The following is a 19,292-nucleotide window of genomic DNA, read 5'->3' as shown; positions in this document are numbered from 1 at the left end:
ATGGTTTTTTCGCAGTTACCTTCTTTGTACCTTTGTTTTCTTTCCAACATCTGTGATGGCGCTTTGTAAAGATATCCATTCCCCTTCAACTGTACTGCCTACTAAGCTATTCCTTGTTGCTGTATCTGTACCCTTAGAGAACTTCAACCGTATCCCGTCATTCCTTAGTACATCCGTATCCCACTTCTTTGCTTGCGTATTCTTCCTGTCTAATATCTTAAACTTCAGCGTAATCTTCATCACTATTGTATTGCGATCTGAGCCTTTATCTGCTCCTGGGTACGCCCTACAATCCAGTATCTGATTTCGGAATCTCTGTCTGATAATGTAACTGAAATACTTCCGTATCACCCGGCCTTTTTCATGTATGCCTCTTCCTCTTGTAATTTTTGAACAGAGTATTCGCTATTACTAGTTTAAATTTATTACAGTACTCGATTAGTCTTTGTTCTCTCTTATACCTTGCCCCAAGCCCATATTATCCTGTGACTGTTCTTCCACTACAACAGCATCCCAGCCCCCCATGACCATAAGATTTTCATCTCCTTTTATGAACTATGTTACCCTTTCACTATCATCATGTACATTCTCTATCTCTGCATCTTAAGCTTGTGACCTGAACTATCAATGTCTGTGTTGGTTTGCTGTCGATGCTTATGAGAACAACCCTATCACTGAATTGTTCACAGTAATTCACTCACTGCCCTACCTTCCTATTCATAACGCATCCTACTCCCGTTACATCATTTTCTGGTGCTGCTGATATTACCCTATACTCATCTTACTAGAAAACCTTGTATTCTTTCCATTTCACTTCACTGATCTCTTCCCTTTCCGTCTTCGGATTTTCTAGTTTCCCTACCACGTTCAGACCCCAACTTGTAGAACGTTATCCTTCCGTTTGTTATTCAATCTTTTTCACATGGTCACCTTCCCCTTGGCAGTCCCCTCCCGGAACTCCGAAGGGGCGACTATTCCCGAATCTTTTGCTAATGGAGAGATCATCATGACACTTTCTCAATTACAGGCTACATGTCCTCTCGATATACGTTACGTGTCATTAATGCAGTGGTTTCCATTGCTTTCTGCATTCTCATGCCACTGATGATTGCCGATTCTTCCGCTTTTAGGAGCAGTTTCCCACCGCAAGAACACGAGAGTACCCTGAACCTGTTTCCGCTCCCCCGCCCTCTTTGACAAAGCAGAATGAGGATGACTTCTTATGGCCAAGTCTTCGGCTGACAATGCTGGTTATGAATCAAAATTAAGCGGTGGCGGGATTCGATCCCGGGGCCGAGGACGTTTCGATTATTAATCAAAGACGCTATGCGTAGACTACGGGTGCCTCCTCTTTAAGGGGTTACATTAGAGTGTCTGTTCCTCTGCTTCTGGAAATGATCGATGAATTGTGACAATGAATAACACAAGTAGTTGCTACCATACACCGAGAAGTGCTAAATAGGATTTAGGAGGAAAGTAATTACAGATAGGACATTTGTCGTGTTACAATGGTAGCCGCATTGCACATTTGTAAATAAAACTTGACGATGTATTGCATTTAGTTCTGTGTCAAACATTTCTGTAAATTTTGTGCCTATTTCAGAATTAAAGGTTACTTTCGCATAAGTAATTTGCAAACATCGTGTATGTGAACGTAGGGTCTCCCTGCCTACACTGTTGGTGACTAGCTCACATGTTTCCAGCTAGGTGGCAGCGTTAAAGTACCGCGAATGTTGATCATCTTCTGGAGAAGTGTCGAGATATGCGAATACTGTGATATTTATACTTGTGGACTGCGCCGTCCACTTCGATACCTGCGTCCGTGTCATTATAGGGCCGGCGGGGAGGAAGGACGCAGTGGCTGCTATGGAGGGGGTAGCGGGTGCCCGTTCGCGTCTCGGTGTGGGCATTCCGGCGGCGTGTTGCGAGTTGGACGCTGCTGGTCGCGCTCTCGTCGCTTCTAACGCTGGATTCCATGCTGCACTTAGTTGGTATCCTACACATCTGTTAAAAAGACTGTCGCGAACACACTATGACGTTATCCCAACAGCCGGTGGCTCGGCAAAGCAGCTTGGTGGTTGAAACGTGCTACGTAGGGAAAGGGAGATTTCGGTGTGGACGGGGCCTTACTCAGTTACCGTTGGTTGCTCAGTTCATTTTTTTTTTTATCACGTACACTTTATTTGGAGCCACTTGCATATAAGGTTGACAATAAGAAACAATTATCAAATTTGACTGTTAATATCTAACCAAAATTCTTTAGACAAATTGTATTCATGGCTGAAGGCCTTATTGACAATCATCACAATCTGACCAAAACAAGAGAGAAGTGGGCCTCAGACAGTGCTCCAAGCATCGCCTGGGAAAGTCGCTCAACTTCGTAATGATGAGACAGGCAGCCAAGAGTTGTATTCACTTGACCGTATGGCAACTCAAACTAGTGATGGTTTAAGCGCCGGGCAACACTTTTGCAACATCTACCTAACATCTGATAACCAACACAATGATGGAATAACCCAGACAAGGCGGAACCGGTGGACAGCACTGCGTCTTCTGGGTCTGGTGTTTAGAACATACAGAAGCAGGACTACTACGACCAAAGTAGTCCAAAAGAATCAAATATCCGAACCACAATCATGGAGGCTGTCGAACTAAACGCCTTACCGGACAGCAGCAGCGAGGTCAGGGACGGTACACTGCCGCGAAAATACACTAACCTCCAGAGCATGTAACTAGGGCGTTAGCGGTCACTAGGCACAAAAATACCGCTGGTTGAACTTCGCCAATAAACACAAGGAATTCAATGATTAATAATAAAAGGTGGAGGACGGCTAATTAATCACGCCAACTCCAAACAGTTCACTCATTGTTCTTCGTCTCAGTGACCCTGCGAGTAGCAACGCGCGAACAGATGGCATGATCTCAAAATAGTGGAGGTTTTACTACTGGGTTAATGTTCACTCAACTCAAACGTCCTGGGTCCGGTGGAGAACGAGGTTGTCGCCCTCACAACTGCAGCCCCTTCATCCAGCAGTGCCTGCATGCTGCCAGTGGTCCCAGCATGTCTTCGTGCTGTCGGACCTCACTCCTGCTCCGTCCCAACCGAACTACCCGACACACTCCGACCCAGAAAACACTTGGCCTTCCTCCAAAGATAGTACCACCGTACTAGATATCAATAACCGCTGCTGCTGCCACTCACGGACTGACAACGCTAGCAAACGTCGTGGCCCCAGTAAACACAAGAAGAAAACAAGACGCCACTATCCCTATTACACGGTGCCAACTTACCAACGGCACCAACGCGAGCCGCAACACGGCTCAGTGATCTTCCATCTTCCTTGAGGCTTTGCACTGCTACTGCTGACTTTCCTCACCCCCCCCCCCCCTCCCGGTGGCCATCCGGACAGTACACTACCGCCTGTAAGCAGGCGCTTGGGAGCACTTCACTGATGAGTACAGCAGTCGTCATTGTAACGCTGCCACACAGCTGGAAACCCAACGTCTTTTCACCAATACGACGTATATTTACAGCATTTCAATTAGAGTCAACAACATTCACGCAGTGTGCACATTTCTGGAGCTGTGGTAGAAGCTATACAACAGCCCATCTAGTCTTTGTCAGGTCATTCACGCCCAAACTGGAAAAGAGATATTAATTTAATATAATCACATAATACTTCATAAACAGATTGAAAAATGTCTTTTCATGGATCACTTTGTTAAAATTCATGGTGAAACCTTCAACTCCCTTTTATTTTGCACAATTCCGTACGATTTTTGGTCAATGATCATTACGAAGCTTAGTCTAAAACGAATAATCAAACCATTAGAGATCACACAGTTTACCAGGATATATGAGGTTAAATTGTATTTCACTTATTGAAGTAAACGGTGGGAAAGTTATGCCATAATTTTAAAAAATAAACTTATTTCCTTTTTCAAACCCCACCATAGTACGTGAAAAATTTCTCACAAGAATAACTGTGTTCGATAATTTTCGTCAAGGAGCAAGTCCACCTCGGCAGCTAGTGACACACTGGCTGACGTAACTAGGCCAAACAGTCAAGAATACACCAAAGACAATGCCACGTCAGAGATAAAACTGTAGTACATGATAGCAATTGCAGTATCAATTTACTATAAGCTACATTATATTCTTTGGCTCCAAGTAAACACTGCACCTCAGTAAATTGATACTGCTATCGCTAACATGTACTGTAGTTCTATCTCTGACCTGGCATTGTCTTTGACTGAATTCTTGACTGCTTGGCCTAGTTAATTCTGTCAGTGTGTCACTATAGTGCGTGTAAAATAAGTTACGACTTTCGATAGTTCAGTACGGTGCGAGTGGAGCGAAGCGTAGTTCCAACTTGTGCTGAACGTGTCAGCAGGGTACGATAACGGCAGGCCTGCTCGACGATTAATTTGTCAGCCGAGAAAGCTGAACGACCTTTCTCAAACGATTTTAAAGAAACTATACGTAATTAACTCTGAGTGTCGCAAGTCTTATAGCTTCATTCGTCAGCTTCATGATGAATTACCTATCATTTCGTTAATGGTCATATTTATTGTGATATTTCGGTATTAACGAAACTATCGCAAGAAACTCTTAATGTTTGCAGTGAAAAATAGGAGTCGGTATGGATTTGCGTTTGGTGGGTGTGAGGTCATATGTTGCTGCACATGAAATTTAGATAACAAATTATTCCTTAAACGTCGAAGGGTGTCGCTGTCTGTCTCCAAAGTCGAGAAAAAGGAATATATGGAAAGGGCTCCTTCACGAACGCACTCGCAAGTAAAAAGCTAGAATGAAATATTTATAAATCCTTCCTATCTCATAAACGATCTGAGGTAAGGAAATAAATAAGATTTTAGCAATGGTAGTACGCAAAGAGAAGAGTATTTTGCCTGATGTTTAATGTGCGAATCTCCCATGTCTATAGCGATATTCGAGCGACCACAGATTTTTTAAATGAAATAATGTAATTTTTTAGGACCATCAATAGCCTGTGAAATGAAAATTGTTGTGGCTTTTGCAGCAATATAAGTGAAGAAGCTGCACATTTATTTTGATACTGAGAATGGGCTTTGTCATAACTATTGACGTATCTCGCCTCGGTTGCTAGTTTAGTAATAATTAGGATTCTGCCACAGTTTCCACTGCATTAAAATGTTACTGAGATGTAGACCTGTAAACTCTGCTGTGTTTAGGCAGAAGAAGCAGATTACGCAACAACGAGAGAAGTAACGAATTACTCAAAAGTCGACACTGTCCTTCAAGAATCCACGTCTCCTCTAGAACATTCTTGGTATGGCTGACAAATTGAGACCAGTTCTGTGGTTTAACATTTACAATGACTTCTTTTGTCAGCAGTTCAATCTCACGAAGCGTAAATTTATGGTTGTTTTTGGCACATTACTTTTCACCAAGGTTCATTTTTTTTTCTCAATCGGATTTAAATGGGCATGATACAGAGGGAAGCCTCATTAAACTATGTTCTTTAGCGTTCGTCATTTAGACGACCTGATAGCGTGGAGTTTTTAGGTTGTAGAATACCACAAGCTCCATTTACTTCGCCTTGCACAAGCTGGGTTTAACGTTACCCATTCTAACATTTCTCTGTGCCCAGGGAAAAATAGCCGCTTTCCTCCGCTGTATTGTTGAAGCTTTGTCCATCAAAACCGAGTGGTACTGCGGATTGTCAATTACTATTGTCGGATTTTGAGGAATATTTTGCAACAGAACAATATCTTCACAGCCGGTGAACATGACTTTGGACGACCACTTTTATTGCAAATCTCGTGTTCAGACGTGCTGCACCATTACTATCAATGCAGCGCTAATGCGAAACACTCGTTACTCGTTCACAATACCTGACGCCTGTAGAACACTTCAACGCCAGAAAACATCACTTTACCGAGTGCTAGTGAGCTTCGGTGCTTCTAACGCATGACACCACGTGGCACTGCTTATCCAGGGCGTAGGAACAGGGACACTTGACGAAACGAACTGCTGGCAGTGTGGTAGGCAAAGCCAGCTCGCCATTGGTATTATCTGGGCAACGGAGTCATGTCTCCTCCAGAGAGCCAAACGTCAGAAGTCGCAACTAATTTCAAACGCACTATACCTGCCGACGTGGATTGCTCCTGAACGAAAATTATCGTACACAGTTATTACTGTGAGAAATTTTTTACGTACTACGATGGGCTTAAAAAAGCAAATTATTTTTGTTCAAATTATGGTATAACTTTCCTGCCGTTTATACCAGCAAGTGAAATACTATTTAACCTCATATTTCCCTATAATCTATGTAATCTCTAATGGTTGATTTATCCGCTTTAGGATAATCTTGATAATGGTCACTGATTGGAAACTAGTAGCGAATTTTGCAAAATAAATGACAGCTGAAGGTTTCATCATGAATTTTAACAATTATTTGACGGCTGAATATTCCCACCTGCGAACATGCATAAATATAATGCATTACGATTATATCAAACATGCACATTAATAGTAAAACGGCTCTGAAATCACATTTCCGCTATCAAGCTGGGCATCCGCAGGAAATTAGAGATTGCAGGAACCTATTTGTACGTTTCAAAAAGAAAGTGACTTTCGTATAGCAGACTATGATGAACTAAATTATAATTATATATTAATACCTTCAGCTGCTGACGGACGTTGATATATATCAAAGGGGACAGGTGAAAATGTGTGCCCCAACCGGGACTCGCACCGGGGATCTCCTGCTTACATGGCAGACGCTCAATCCATCTGAGCCACCGAGGTCAGAGAGGGTACTGCGACTGCAGGGACTATCTGGTGCACGCCTCCCGCGAGACCCACATTCTCACCTTATATGTCCACAAACTACATTCGTAGTGTCCCTACCCAACACACTCATTACTCGTGGAAGACATTCTTACCAAGTCCCGTAAGAGTTCGGGTAATATGTGTGCATCCGCACAGAAGAGGTATGTCATGGCCGGCATTGCCAGAGCTATATACTTTTATGGATATGGACTTGTCCGAAAGAACAGACACTACATCCATATATGATGAACTACTTTATCAGATGCGATAATATTCAGTCACATTACGAGACTTGAGTTCTCGCTTGCCACCTTTGCAACGGCAGCCTTCATGTTTAGTGGGACGAGAACAGTGTCCCAATGCGCGTTCAGTTGCTGAGCTTGTCATGTGTTCAGCGACTGCCAAGGGTATGACAACTTATTTTACTACAGCGGACTGGCACTGGACAGTGTTCTCGATAGTGCTGCTGCTTATAAAGCATTTTTATACAAATTTTACTCGTGACTGTTTGTCCCTGTTCTAAAGATATAATGTGACTTTCGTGCCAACTACTTCATCAACGAGCAACTTCTTTACGTTACTCACTTTATCTCCCATCAACTAAATAAACGGAAATTTGCCATATTTCTCTACCTTGATATTAAAAATGTCTTTGACCTGGATGGCATTCTAGACTACTCTTCAACAAGCTACAAACCGAAGTACTCTTAGTTAGTTATGTCTGCCTTATACCAGCTTTCTTTCACCACTGTCGTACATATCTGACAATCAACCACACTTGGCACTGCATATTTCATCCCACAGCAGGTGTGCTTCAAGATATTATCCTGTCCGTCTCCTTTGCATTCTGTTCAGTGCAGACATTCCCGTACCACAACCACTAATCTACCTCCTACAGTACGAGACTGTCGACCACCTATCTACTTACCACACATTTCAACGCTCCAATGCCTCCCTCCAACGCTACTTGATCCTCCTCGTCGATCGCTGTAATATGTAAAGCCTCATGTAAATCCATATATAAGCCAAGCTACCATCCTTGAACGCACCAATCGGCGTTTCCGTGGTGCAGATTTCCATCTCTCCATTTACAGCTTACCCATCCTTCCGACACAGTACTTAGGACTAACCAACGACAGGAAACTAACATGGAATGCACACCTCCTTCCCACCCCATACCAATTCCGAAACTGACTAAAACTACTGTCAGGATGCACTGCATTTTACATCCTTCTACCATTATCCTCACCTATAAATCCCTCATCTTCCTCTTTTTCAGGTACACTACCGTTACCTGGATCTCCGCCCTCCCTAAATTCTGTAAGACCCTTGAAATCCCAGGAAGAAAGACACCCAGTCTCGCATTCCGCATCCGCCTGTCCAATTTGCGTTCTGTACTAGCTCATCCACTTTCACGATTCCTTCCATTCCTAGAGAATCTTCAGATCCAATTCATTAATCGTAAAACCCAGTCCCGCCAACCAATATCCCACCTATGAATCACCACTCCAGTTATCCTGCTGCACTACTACTCTCATTTTTCACCTACAACTTCTTGTGTCACCCATTGTAGGGAAGCAGCCTACTCACGCTGTAGTACATTCACATCAGTCTTTCCATTGTGTGCCAGCCAGTCCGCTGTAACTAACTCTGACGTCATTAACGTTCCGCAATACTTTAAAAATCAAGCAAATAACCTGAAATGTTTCTAGCATGTCAGGAGTAATACTAAATTAATGTGTGTTGAATATCAGTTCGATAACTTTAGCCATTTTCGAAATTTGGACGTTTTTCTGTAAAACTCATTGGCGCAACAGAAAAGAGCTAGAGACTTAATAATTGATAATTAGATTCATCTTTCATAATAATTTAATAAAAACAGTACTTTGGACTTCACAAATTAAAATTTTAGTGAAATTCATGATTTTCTGGTTTTCGTCTCAAAACTTAAGGAAGCAAGATAGATTAAGTAGGCTAATAAATAAGGCTAGGATGTTTATATTTAAGTAGGTTGGAGATACACTATAACTATGAAGATGTGAAAAGTTTCATTTGAATACCTATAAAACTATAGCGATAGCATATCTCCAAAGGGCCAGTTCAGAGCTCGTCTACTGCGTGCAGTGTAATTAAATTAATTCTCTCGCCCAAAATATTTAACTTAGCCACGTCAAAATTTTGTTATGATTACTTACCTGTGTGTTGAATGCACTGAGAGCTTCATCGGCCATCAGCAAAAGAAGCTATGATTTATTCGGTAAATTAATGTGGTGCATTACTAGCCCAGCGGCTAGTCGGGAGAGCCGATTTGATCAGGCGTTCCCTTAGCCGTCTGCACTGCGGCTTTATATATAAGAACGCTGCGCGAGGAAGAAAGGCCCCAGTTCTCTCCAGACGCTGAATAACACGCCATATGTGTCGGGAGTCGCGTCGCGTCGGTATCATTGCTACAAACAGCCTCGGATGCCGTATTAAGTTACTCGAGATACGCGTAACCATGAAATCATTTTCAAGTGAAGTGTTAATTCTGGGATGATTTTCATTATCTAGCTTCAGTTTGCGTATTGTCGTATTTTCACGAGCCCCCGCGGGACAAACATTCTACCATTATTTAGCGTGGCGTTTGATGAACCTAATCATCAAATTATGGCGAGCATTCATTTAAATATTCAATTTCGACAATTATAGTTGCATCAGCGCATTAGACTCTGAACTGCTCTGTTAGGTTGTGTGGATTCTTTTGTTTTTCATCTGTGACTTTCAGAATATACTCAACTATTTTAGAAAATCGTTTTTGATTATAAATCCCGGACAATCTCCTAATTCCTCAGAGCTGTAAGCTTTAACTATAAGTGTATTCTCAGATGAAGTGGGCACTAGGAATTCTAATTACAGGCTTCACGTTTTGCTAATCACTTTCTGGTTGCCAATATTGTAGTTAGAGAGCCAGTGTTGAGAACGGCGAAAGACAGCATAAATAACATTCTAAATAATAGGAACATTTTTAAACAACATTATTCCACCTGCCGCCCCACCTATGGATAATCGGCCAGGAACTGCTTTTAGAACATTCAAACAAAATTATATAACATTAATAAAACAATTTCCCTATCCGCCGCCCCACACCATCCACTCCTACCGCAATTTCAACCTATTCCCATTCCCCAATCCCAGTCCCCTTCCTCCACCTCGCACCATTCTTTTCATTTTCCTAGCTCTTCTCTCGTCTTTTCTGCATCTCACTTAGTCACTTTCCGCAATTCCAGTGGGCTTCGCAGAAATTCTCATCACTCCACCTCCAACTTGAACATGATTATTTGCATCAGTTTCATCACTGTGGCATATAATTTGTCACGTCACCATCAGTGATTGTGACTACTGCCGCATTACGCCCACTGCACGTCGCGACGCTGGGTGCAGCCTAGCAGTGTTGCGGGCACGTGACGCCGTACAGAAAGAATGTAAACGTAGCAGACTGATGGGGGAACACCCCAGCAAAGACATGGACTCTAAATGGGGGAATCCATTGAGGTAAATGACTCTGACAAAGGGCAGTTTGTCACCAAGCTGAGCCTGTGAACGGGAACCTAGAGAACAACGAAGGTGGGCGAATGTTCACGTACTACTGTCGTAAGCATCTATAGAAAGTAGGACAGTAAAACTACCACTAGGCGCTAAATGGATAGACTTGAAAGGGGTTTACACAGAACGTGGTGTTCAGAAGCTTGTCTGTTCTGTAAAATAGGATAGACCATGATCTGAGGTATCTCAACCGAAGGAACACAATGCTGGGGCACGCTCTAGTGTTTCAGAGCACACGTTGCGGGGTACATTGCTGAACATTGAGGTCCACGGCAGACGATCCTTACGTATTTTCACGTTGACCCAACAACATCGACAGTGAGACTGCAGCGGGATTCGACCTTGGATCATTGGAAACATGGCGGCTCTTATAAAATAAATAAATAAAATAAAATATAAATAAAATATTAATTATTGATTATTTATGATAGTGATTGGTTGTAATTAATATTTGCTTATCTGGAACGTGGACGTTTAATTATTTGGTATTAGACGCTCGACAATGGCTTTTGCGTAAATGCAATGTTACTCGTAGTTGACCGTGAAATAAGACTCAAATAATCGGACTTCGTATTTAAATCGTTTCCAAAGACTGCTGCGGCAGGTGCGGACTCTAATCTAAATCTCAATATTAGAATAATTTGCCAGCCATGTCAATACGTCGTACAGAGGTGACTGTCTACTAAACCTAAAAAAGTGTACACAGTTAGTTAGATCAGATATATTCAACGAATAAGCCTACAGTTAAATAATTCTACTTACTTTCATAAATATAAATTCTTTACAGAATCGAGTGCCTAGTAAGATTGCAACTCGCAGTGTTCTTATATAACTTCAAATATGGCGGTGTGCCAGTTAATAAAATATACGTGCTTCCCGCACCAGTTGTTCTGCAAGACCTCCCCCTTCTTAATGAAACATCAGAGTGTCCTAAATGTATTTTGTTTTATCAGCGACATAGCGCTGCAGTTCTGTGCCATAGGCTTTATTTATTTGTCAGAGATTAATTATTTAATTAAGATTTCGCGTTTACGAGGAAACTCACGCACGGCATGCAAATGTGCCTTTATACTCTTCGGATGAATCATGTATCTTGTTACACCTTGTCGATGGTCGTCTCCAAAAGAATACCGTTATCGAGGCGAACGGCGGCTCCAAACACGCACCGCGCAACGAGCGCAGACTGGTGAGAGCAGTGTCCTGTGGTGGTAAACACATGGGACCTGTGGCAGTAATCGAAGATATCATTTCGGCTACGGACCACCTGCATCCCTTCATGCTGGATGCTTGCTGAGTGACGGTGATATCGTCTTGCAGCAGTGTAATTCTCCGGTTCTCGAAGCCAGAATCGTACTACAGTGGTTTGAAGAGCGTAATAGTGAAATAACGTTGATCCTTGGCCACCAAATTCGCCTGATGTGAATCCGATGGAACCGTTCTGGGTCGCTATCGGGAGCTATAACAAGTACACTAATTAGAGGCCTATTGTTTACGGGAATTACATGACTTATGCGTAGGAATATGATGCCGCATTCGTCCACAACTTATCAACAAATAACAGAATCGATTGTACGGAGAATCGGTTATGTATTGCATTCCAAAGACGTACCAAGAAGCTGTTACGCAGGTGGTCGTACTATTTGGCTCATCAGTGTAAAATCATTTATTAAGTTTTAAAAATCATAAATATTGTCTAACAATGTGTTATTTTAAAAAATCATTGATTATCATCAGTTTTATGGATTAATCATAAATATTGCCTTCGCCAAAGTCGTTTTAAAAATCATCATTGACTGCCGTTTGTTGTTTCGAATTTTAAACCATCTTTTAAATTTGTGTAACCTCTGGCTGAAATGCCGTTTTATTCGGTGCTAGATTGCCAGCTCGCGAGAAACTGAAATAATTACAAAAATGATTTATTTGTTGTCAATTGTACATTTTCCCACCTTATGTTGTTGGCCGGACAGCTTGTTGGCCTATCCTCATGCACGTCAGATAACTTTTTAATTCTTCACTGCTTTAGTAAACTATAGCCTCTTCAAGTTTTCTCATTATTTGTCAATGTTATATGTTAACTTCATTCCTTTCCTTGCAGATGCCAGTGGATAATGGCACCATACCCAAAACTGACTACTTACGAATGAGAAACAATAATTATAATGGACGGCGAGAATAGTTTTATTCGAGAAATTTTGAATGACTGTGGAAGGAAAATAAAATTTATTCTTATGATTGTCGCCACGAAACTAGGCGGGTGAAGGTTATCTCCATTACAGTATTGACGGTTAATGATAATTTTAAGTATAAGTAAAATTTCCGAATAAATATTAACCCTTTATGTTCTTAGACTAGAATACAATGGAGTACCTTCCAAAACAAAATTCTTGCCAGGCGTTGCAGAAAGTTAACACTAACTTTACAAGAAACTTCCAAGAAACAATTTTTTTTTATCGGTTCAACCTGTGGAAAAGCGAGAACCAATAAAACATGTGGACGGAATAAATGTATGAACATTCTCAAAGTTTACAGTTGCATACGACACATATTTTATGGTTAAAACATAAAACTATTCCCAGAGACAATAAAAATTAGAATTCAGTAAGAGGTGCGACATGTCGTCGTCGATGAATTTGCGTTCTGCTGCATCTTGTAGGAACCTGCGGCGAAGACGGTATTGAAAAAACTAGAAAATGAATTTGCGTTCTGCTGCATCTTGTAGGAACCTGCGGCGAAGACGGTATTGAAAAAACTAGAAAATTAAATTTGGTAACGTCTGAGACAGTATTGTTTTATCGTGCCACTTACGAAAGTGATTTATTTAGTAGAGATTCAGTGCGGTGTTGAGCACGAAGACTTGCATAAGGCTGCCAGGATTTATATTTCGACAGGTCGCCACAATAGGGCGATAATATTTCCTACCTTCCAAAGAGATCATATTTGTGCTATCGCAGACTATTCGTCACTGAATCCATAGCCCGAAAACATTGATACACGCTATATAGTAGTACCTGTACGTCTTTTAACGTCACCATTTCCCCTGCAGTCACGCCCAAAATACTTGTTCTCACGTTATTGCGAAATCCGTGTTTTCTCCGAGTAAAAGACACGGCTCTTGTCTTCTGTATGCTGTAAAGACACAGTCAGCAAAAATTTAGTTCTCTAGGCGGCAATATCCATTCGCTCCATAGGAAAATTGCCTCCATAGTTAGATTTTCTGAATTTAAAACGGATGTCATTTAGAAGGCGAAGGACGGACGTTTCCGAACTTTTATACTCGATTTTGTATTGTAACTTGTCACGAACTAGCCGTAGTATTCTAACACAGACGTACGAACCACCTATTAGTTAAAATCTACAGTTTCAGTAAATATACTTTCCCTTTTCATCCATTTCGTGTCGGAACCGAAGATAACGCTTACATCTACTGCCTCTGGAACAGTCACGCTTCCAGTGACGGCTTGTGCTTTCTGAGATTCAACATGCTTGTGCTCCCAGTTTTTATGATTGCACAGATCTATTGTTCCCTTTACCTCTTCAACGTGAGCAAGTTTGTTGAAAAACTAAGATATTTGTTAAATTATGTCCATTTGGTGCCAGCATACACCAAAAGAACGTTGGCTGGCAAGTGTGCTAAGCACTACAATATCACTATAAGCACCCCTCAGATAGAACGAAACAACCGTCATCAAGCCAAATAAAATTACTGTAGCAGTCTATATCGGTTCCCTATCACTGTGGGGTCAATAAAAAAAAAGTTATAAAAACCACCTAATCTCACTGAACTCCACGTAAAACTGGTTATTTACTCCCATTATGTCTGAGAGCCTACAAACGGGCAGCGCACTGAGATTACTTAATGAATTTTACTACTGCAGGCAGTTCCACAAGACTTACTTAGAAATTTGTTTTCATTAACGGCGTAATCAGAGTGATAGCGTGTGTGCTGCAATAATAATTGTATTGCCTGACCTCATTGACCTATGCATAAAAAATTACATATGTTTATAACAAGCGAATCCAACGAGTTAGAGAACAAAATTAGAAAAGTTCACGAAACCTTTTGGTTCATATTTCAATAATGTTGGGTTGACTACGAAAATTGTAAATAAGAAACAGCCACTCGTATACGTCAAGGAAACTACGTCCGTTTGTGGGACACACCGAATCATATGTGAAGGAATTGATTAATTTTGTTCAACTTACACAGGAGTAGGCCACACAGTAAGGCGATATATTGGCTAGCTTCGACATAAATTCTCTCTTTACTAATATGCCACTAGAAGAGTATGTCACACAGGAGCGAATACTGCCTGATATCCGTGACCTAGTGCTGCTATTTTTGTCGTCAACATATTTCACCGGGCGTGATCCTCCAATGTCTCTGAGCCTTCTTTACTTTTGCTTCAAGGGGAACCAGTTTCATCGCATACTCTTTGTACAAACTAACAAGTATCTCATACGGTACAGATGCCCCACCACTGTAGAATGATTTTAGTTAATTTCCTATTCCGCTATCGTTTATCTCAATATCTGTTTTTCCGTTCTTCATGCAGGTACTGAAAGCGATATCTTATTACGATGTTACCCAGTGAAATAATACCGGCCTTCTCTCTGACGTCATACAGTTCTGTGTCAGATAGTTTCTTAGCCATTGACGTTACGATTTCGATTCGCTTTTGTAAATATCTGTGTTCAAACTTCCTGGGATTTTTGAGCCGAGGCGGACTGGCGCCAGCCACGGGTGCGCTTGTTATATCATTGCGATCGATAGTGGGGGTATATGAGATCTTTGCATATCGTGTTCCGGGCTAGCGGGCTTCAAGAGTCGGCCGTTAGCTTTCAAAAGGAAAGCATAGAGAGAAGTAGGACGTTTCCGGAGAAAGGAGTGTCGACTGCGACCTGGTGTGCCCTATCAGCGTGATACACCGCGCAGTTGTATTGGCCGGCAAATCTGTGTTTTGGGGCAGCTCGGAGATCCAAGTTTCGTGATTTCTATCAAGGGAAAGGTCCCTGAAGGAATGTGGTTAAGCTGTTTGAGCCGCTGAGTTGTGCAGTGTGCAAACATTAAGTAAGTTGTGGCTGAGCGACTCGTTGAGAGGAGTTTCACTCACTAGATGATTGTGGAACTTACACAGCCGTTAATCGAAAAGTATGTGGATGAGCTCCGTGTGATCTGGTTAAATGTTGGCTTCGCAGTGAAGTCTTAGGTATAACTGTATTAAGTGATTGAAAACTGCACATAAGTGATATTATTATTATTGGTGAACCCTCCTTAAATGGTTTCAATTTAAAGTGCAGTGATTGCTGTGGACGGAACATTTTGTAGACTGATGCACCTATGTATGATGCAAGGATTCTGCCTGTATTTTGTGTGTGATTCAGAGAGTTGCAATTGTCCTGTGTTTGTCAAAAGCTGCAGTAAGTGCCAACGCCTTGGCGGGGAGTGAGGTTAACTCGCAGCCTGTTGTGTTTACGTAACCCTGCTGCGGCTGGATTACTTTGGCGAAGACCCCATACAAAACATTAGCATATCTTTTCATTTTGCCAAGACGGGTAAAATGCGTTTTGTAATTTGTGATTTTCTGGTGCTTAAACAAATGGTTTTTGGGTTACACAAAGATAGACCTGCAACTAAGTGTAATCTGTTTTTGTTTCATGGCAATCTTCCTTGTTTCTGTTACATATTTGTGTTCTAATGAATTGTGGTTAGCGACGTGAGATTTAAGTGTTGTTTGGACCGTTTACTATTTAAATGCAAATAAGTAGCTAGCCCACTCTTACAGGAACGTACTGTTAGTTGTAAGCTTTTAAGTGTGGCGAAGCCACAGCAATATTGGGTTTGCTAGTTGCTTCTGAACTGTTTTTACATGCATTTTATGGTTATACTTGTTTTGTTTTAATACGAACTTATACTAAGTAACTGCTGCTTGTAGTGAAGATTGTGGGGAATGATCTCTAGGAACCTTACGTTAATAAATTAAGTATGTGTAAATCAATGTACGACTACCAACCATGATAGGCCATCCCATTTCCCGTCCTGATAATAGTTGTGGTGTGGATTGTGCAAGGTCGTATTAAAGGGGCCACGTACAAATTTTCAGTGAAATCGGTTGACAAGTTTTAACGTCTGTTTCACAGAATACTTCTGTAAATACTCTCCTAAAACTCATCTAGGAGTCGTTCACCTATCTGATAACGGAGAGCGGATCGGAACCCAATAATATGCCTTTGGGATGGGTTACAAGGTGGACTTCGCTCCAGACTCCTTCGCCTTTTGAGGGTGAAAGTAGTTCCATTGGTTTCAGGTCGGGACTCTGGGTAAATCCATTCATTTTAGGAGCGCTATTGTGCAAAAACACTACGTGAGACCCGCTTTACGAAAAGGTGCGCAATCAGGCTCGTACAGTCATCGTCTCCGAAATGTACGTCTGCTGCACACGGTACATAGTGCTGAAAATGTATTCATATTCTTATACATTTTGCGTTTCCTGAAGTGCAATAAGGGGACCACACCCTAAGCACAGTGAACACCACTCTGTGGCTGGTTGGGTCATTGTTGGAATATTCTCTTGTGTAGTGTTGGGCAATTGGATTCGAACAGCGCGTAGCGTTGGACAGTTGGTGAGCCGCCAGCAGTGGTGGATGTGGAGAGAGTGATACTGGAGTTTTGAGAGGTTATTTAAGCGGACTATGTGGACGTGTGTCAGCCAGAAAAAGGAAATTTGTAAAGATGGATGTAATGAATTGATAGATACATGATGACTTTTGAACACTATTAAGGTAAATACATTGTTTGTTCTCTACTAAAATATTTAATTTGCTAACTATACCAATCAGTAGTTAGTGCCTTCAGTAGTTACAATCTTTTATTTAGCTGGCAGTATTGGCGCTCGCTGTATTGAGTAGTTCGAGTAACGAAGATTTTTGTGAGGTAAGTGATTCATGAAAGGTATAGGTTATTGTTAGTCAGGGCCATTCTTTTGTAGGGATTATTGAAAATAAGATTGCGTCGCGCTAAGAATGTTGTGTGTCAGTTTAGTGATGATCAGAATAAGTAAAGAGAAAACTGTTTGAGTACGTTGAGTTTTGCTCAGCTGATTGAAAATCAAATAACCTAGACCGGCACAGTCATTTATAATTTTTAGGGGATATTTCAAGTGTTTTCTAGCATTTCCTGTTTATTATCGTAAAAATGATTTAAAAATTTTCTCACTGAACACTGGAAATTTTCATAAATACTATGGACTTTCGTTGTTTCACACGGTGTCACGAATGGGTCGCTGATGTGAGTAGAAATGCATAAGATGAACATGAAGGAAAGCAACCTAACGTCGGCCAGGGCGCTGGGAAGTAGGAGATGCTGCGTTTTTGTGGCAAGGGACGCTGGAGCTACGTGACCAGCTACGACAGAATGTTCTGGAAGGACGAAAGGACACGGGAGACGCGCGTGATCGTAGGGGATTGCATCAGACGAGCCTATATATGCAAGGTCGCTGGTGTTGCTAGGAGATTTCTTCGACAGTTTCCTCAGACACTGGACCTGAGTTACTCTGTCCTCGAGACGGGACTTAGTTTCTCGTGGCACTTAGCTGCACAAGGTACATGAAAGATTGCACAACTTACATTCAATGTGTTGGTGCCTCTTAGGGTTCGACAGTGGTCTTATCCTACCTCGTATTTCGACTCAGTTATTTCATCAGAAGTATACGTCCTTTATGCCACCGAGTTGCCTTATCTGCAAGGAATTTCCAGCTTGTTTTCCAGCACCAGGACTTCGAGTTGGACGAGCCACCTCATTACTGGATTTAGTGTCTAGCTCCCATCCTGATCCGCTAGCGGGAAACTACTGACGCGACAACGGTGGGTCCTAGTTCCGTTAGGACTGCTTGTGTAAAGTTATGAACTGCAATGCTATTGCGTAGCAAGTTGCGGCGTTACGATCCTTCAAGTTTCAACAACACATGTGTCGAAGAACAAACCTCAAGCATCGCTGTAGCAAACGTCCTGGTCGCGAACGTAACAGTACGTGCCTGACACTCATTGGAAATTGGCAGTGGAGTAGCGAGGCAGCATCAAGTTTTGTGCTTGTGGGTGAGAAATTGTCGAATTCCACCTGAGTTCCGACAGCAAAACTTCTGGTCACTCCTCCTTGGCGGTGTCCCAGCCCAAAAATGAGCTTGGGCAAGATTTTGGTGAGCAAACGGACCACAACCCCGGATACCCACCGTATTCACCGGTTTTTACCGAGGATGCTTTTTGTTGTTCCCCAAATTGAAGTTGGCAATGAAAGGTCACCGTTACGGCGCGACTAAGAACACCCAAGAAACTTGTACTCCAGTACTAAATGAAAATAAGAAAATTGACTACAGTGACTGTTGAGAACTACTTTCAAAATGGTTTCAGTAGTGTTGATGTGTTGTTCCATTCGACACATCGATATTAAACACATAACCATGAAAGCAAGGGGAAACTACAGCCGTAATTTTTCCCGAGGGCATGCAGCTTTACTGTATGGTTAAATGATGATGGTGTCCTCTTGGCTAAGATATTCCGGACGTAAAATAGTCCCCCATTCGGATCTCTGGGCGGGGACTACTCAAGAGGACGTTGTTATCAGGAGAAAGAAAACTGGCATTCTACGGATCGGAGCGTGGAATGTCAGATCCCTTATTCGTGCAGGTAGGTTAGAAAATTTAAAAAGGGAAATGGATAGGTTAAAGTTAGATATAGTGGGAATCAGTGAAATTCGGTGGCAGGAGGAACAATACTTCTGGCAGGTGAATACAGGGTTATAAATACAAAATCAAATAGGGGTAATGCAGGAGTAGGTTTAATAATGGATAAAAAAATAGGAGTGCGGGTAAGCTACTACAAACAGCATAGTGAACGTATT

This window comes from Schistocerca nitens, chromosome 5, assembly GCF_023898315.1.
Source record: "Schistocerca nitens isolate TAMUIC-IGC-003100 chromosome 5, iqSchNite1.1, whole genome shotgun sequence".
Lineage (NCBI taxonomy): Eukaryota > Metazoa > Arthropoda > Insecta > Orthoptera > Acrididae > Schistocerca > Schistocerca nitens.
This window is presented reverse-complemented; position numbering follows the sequence as displayed.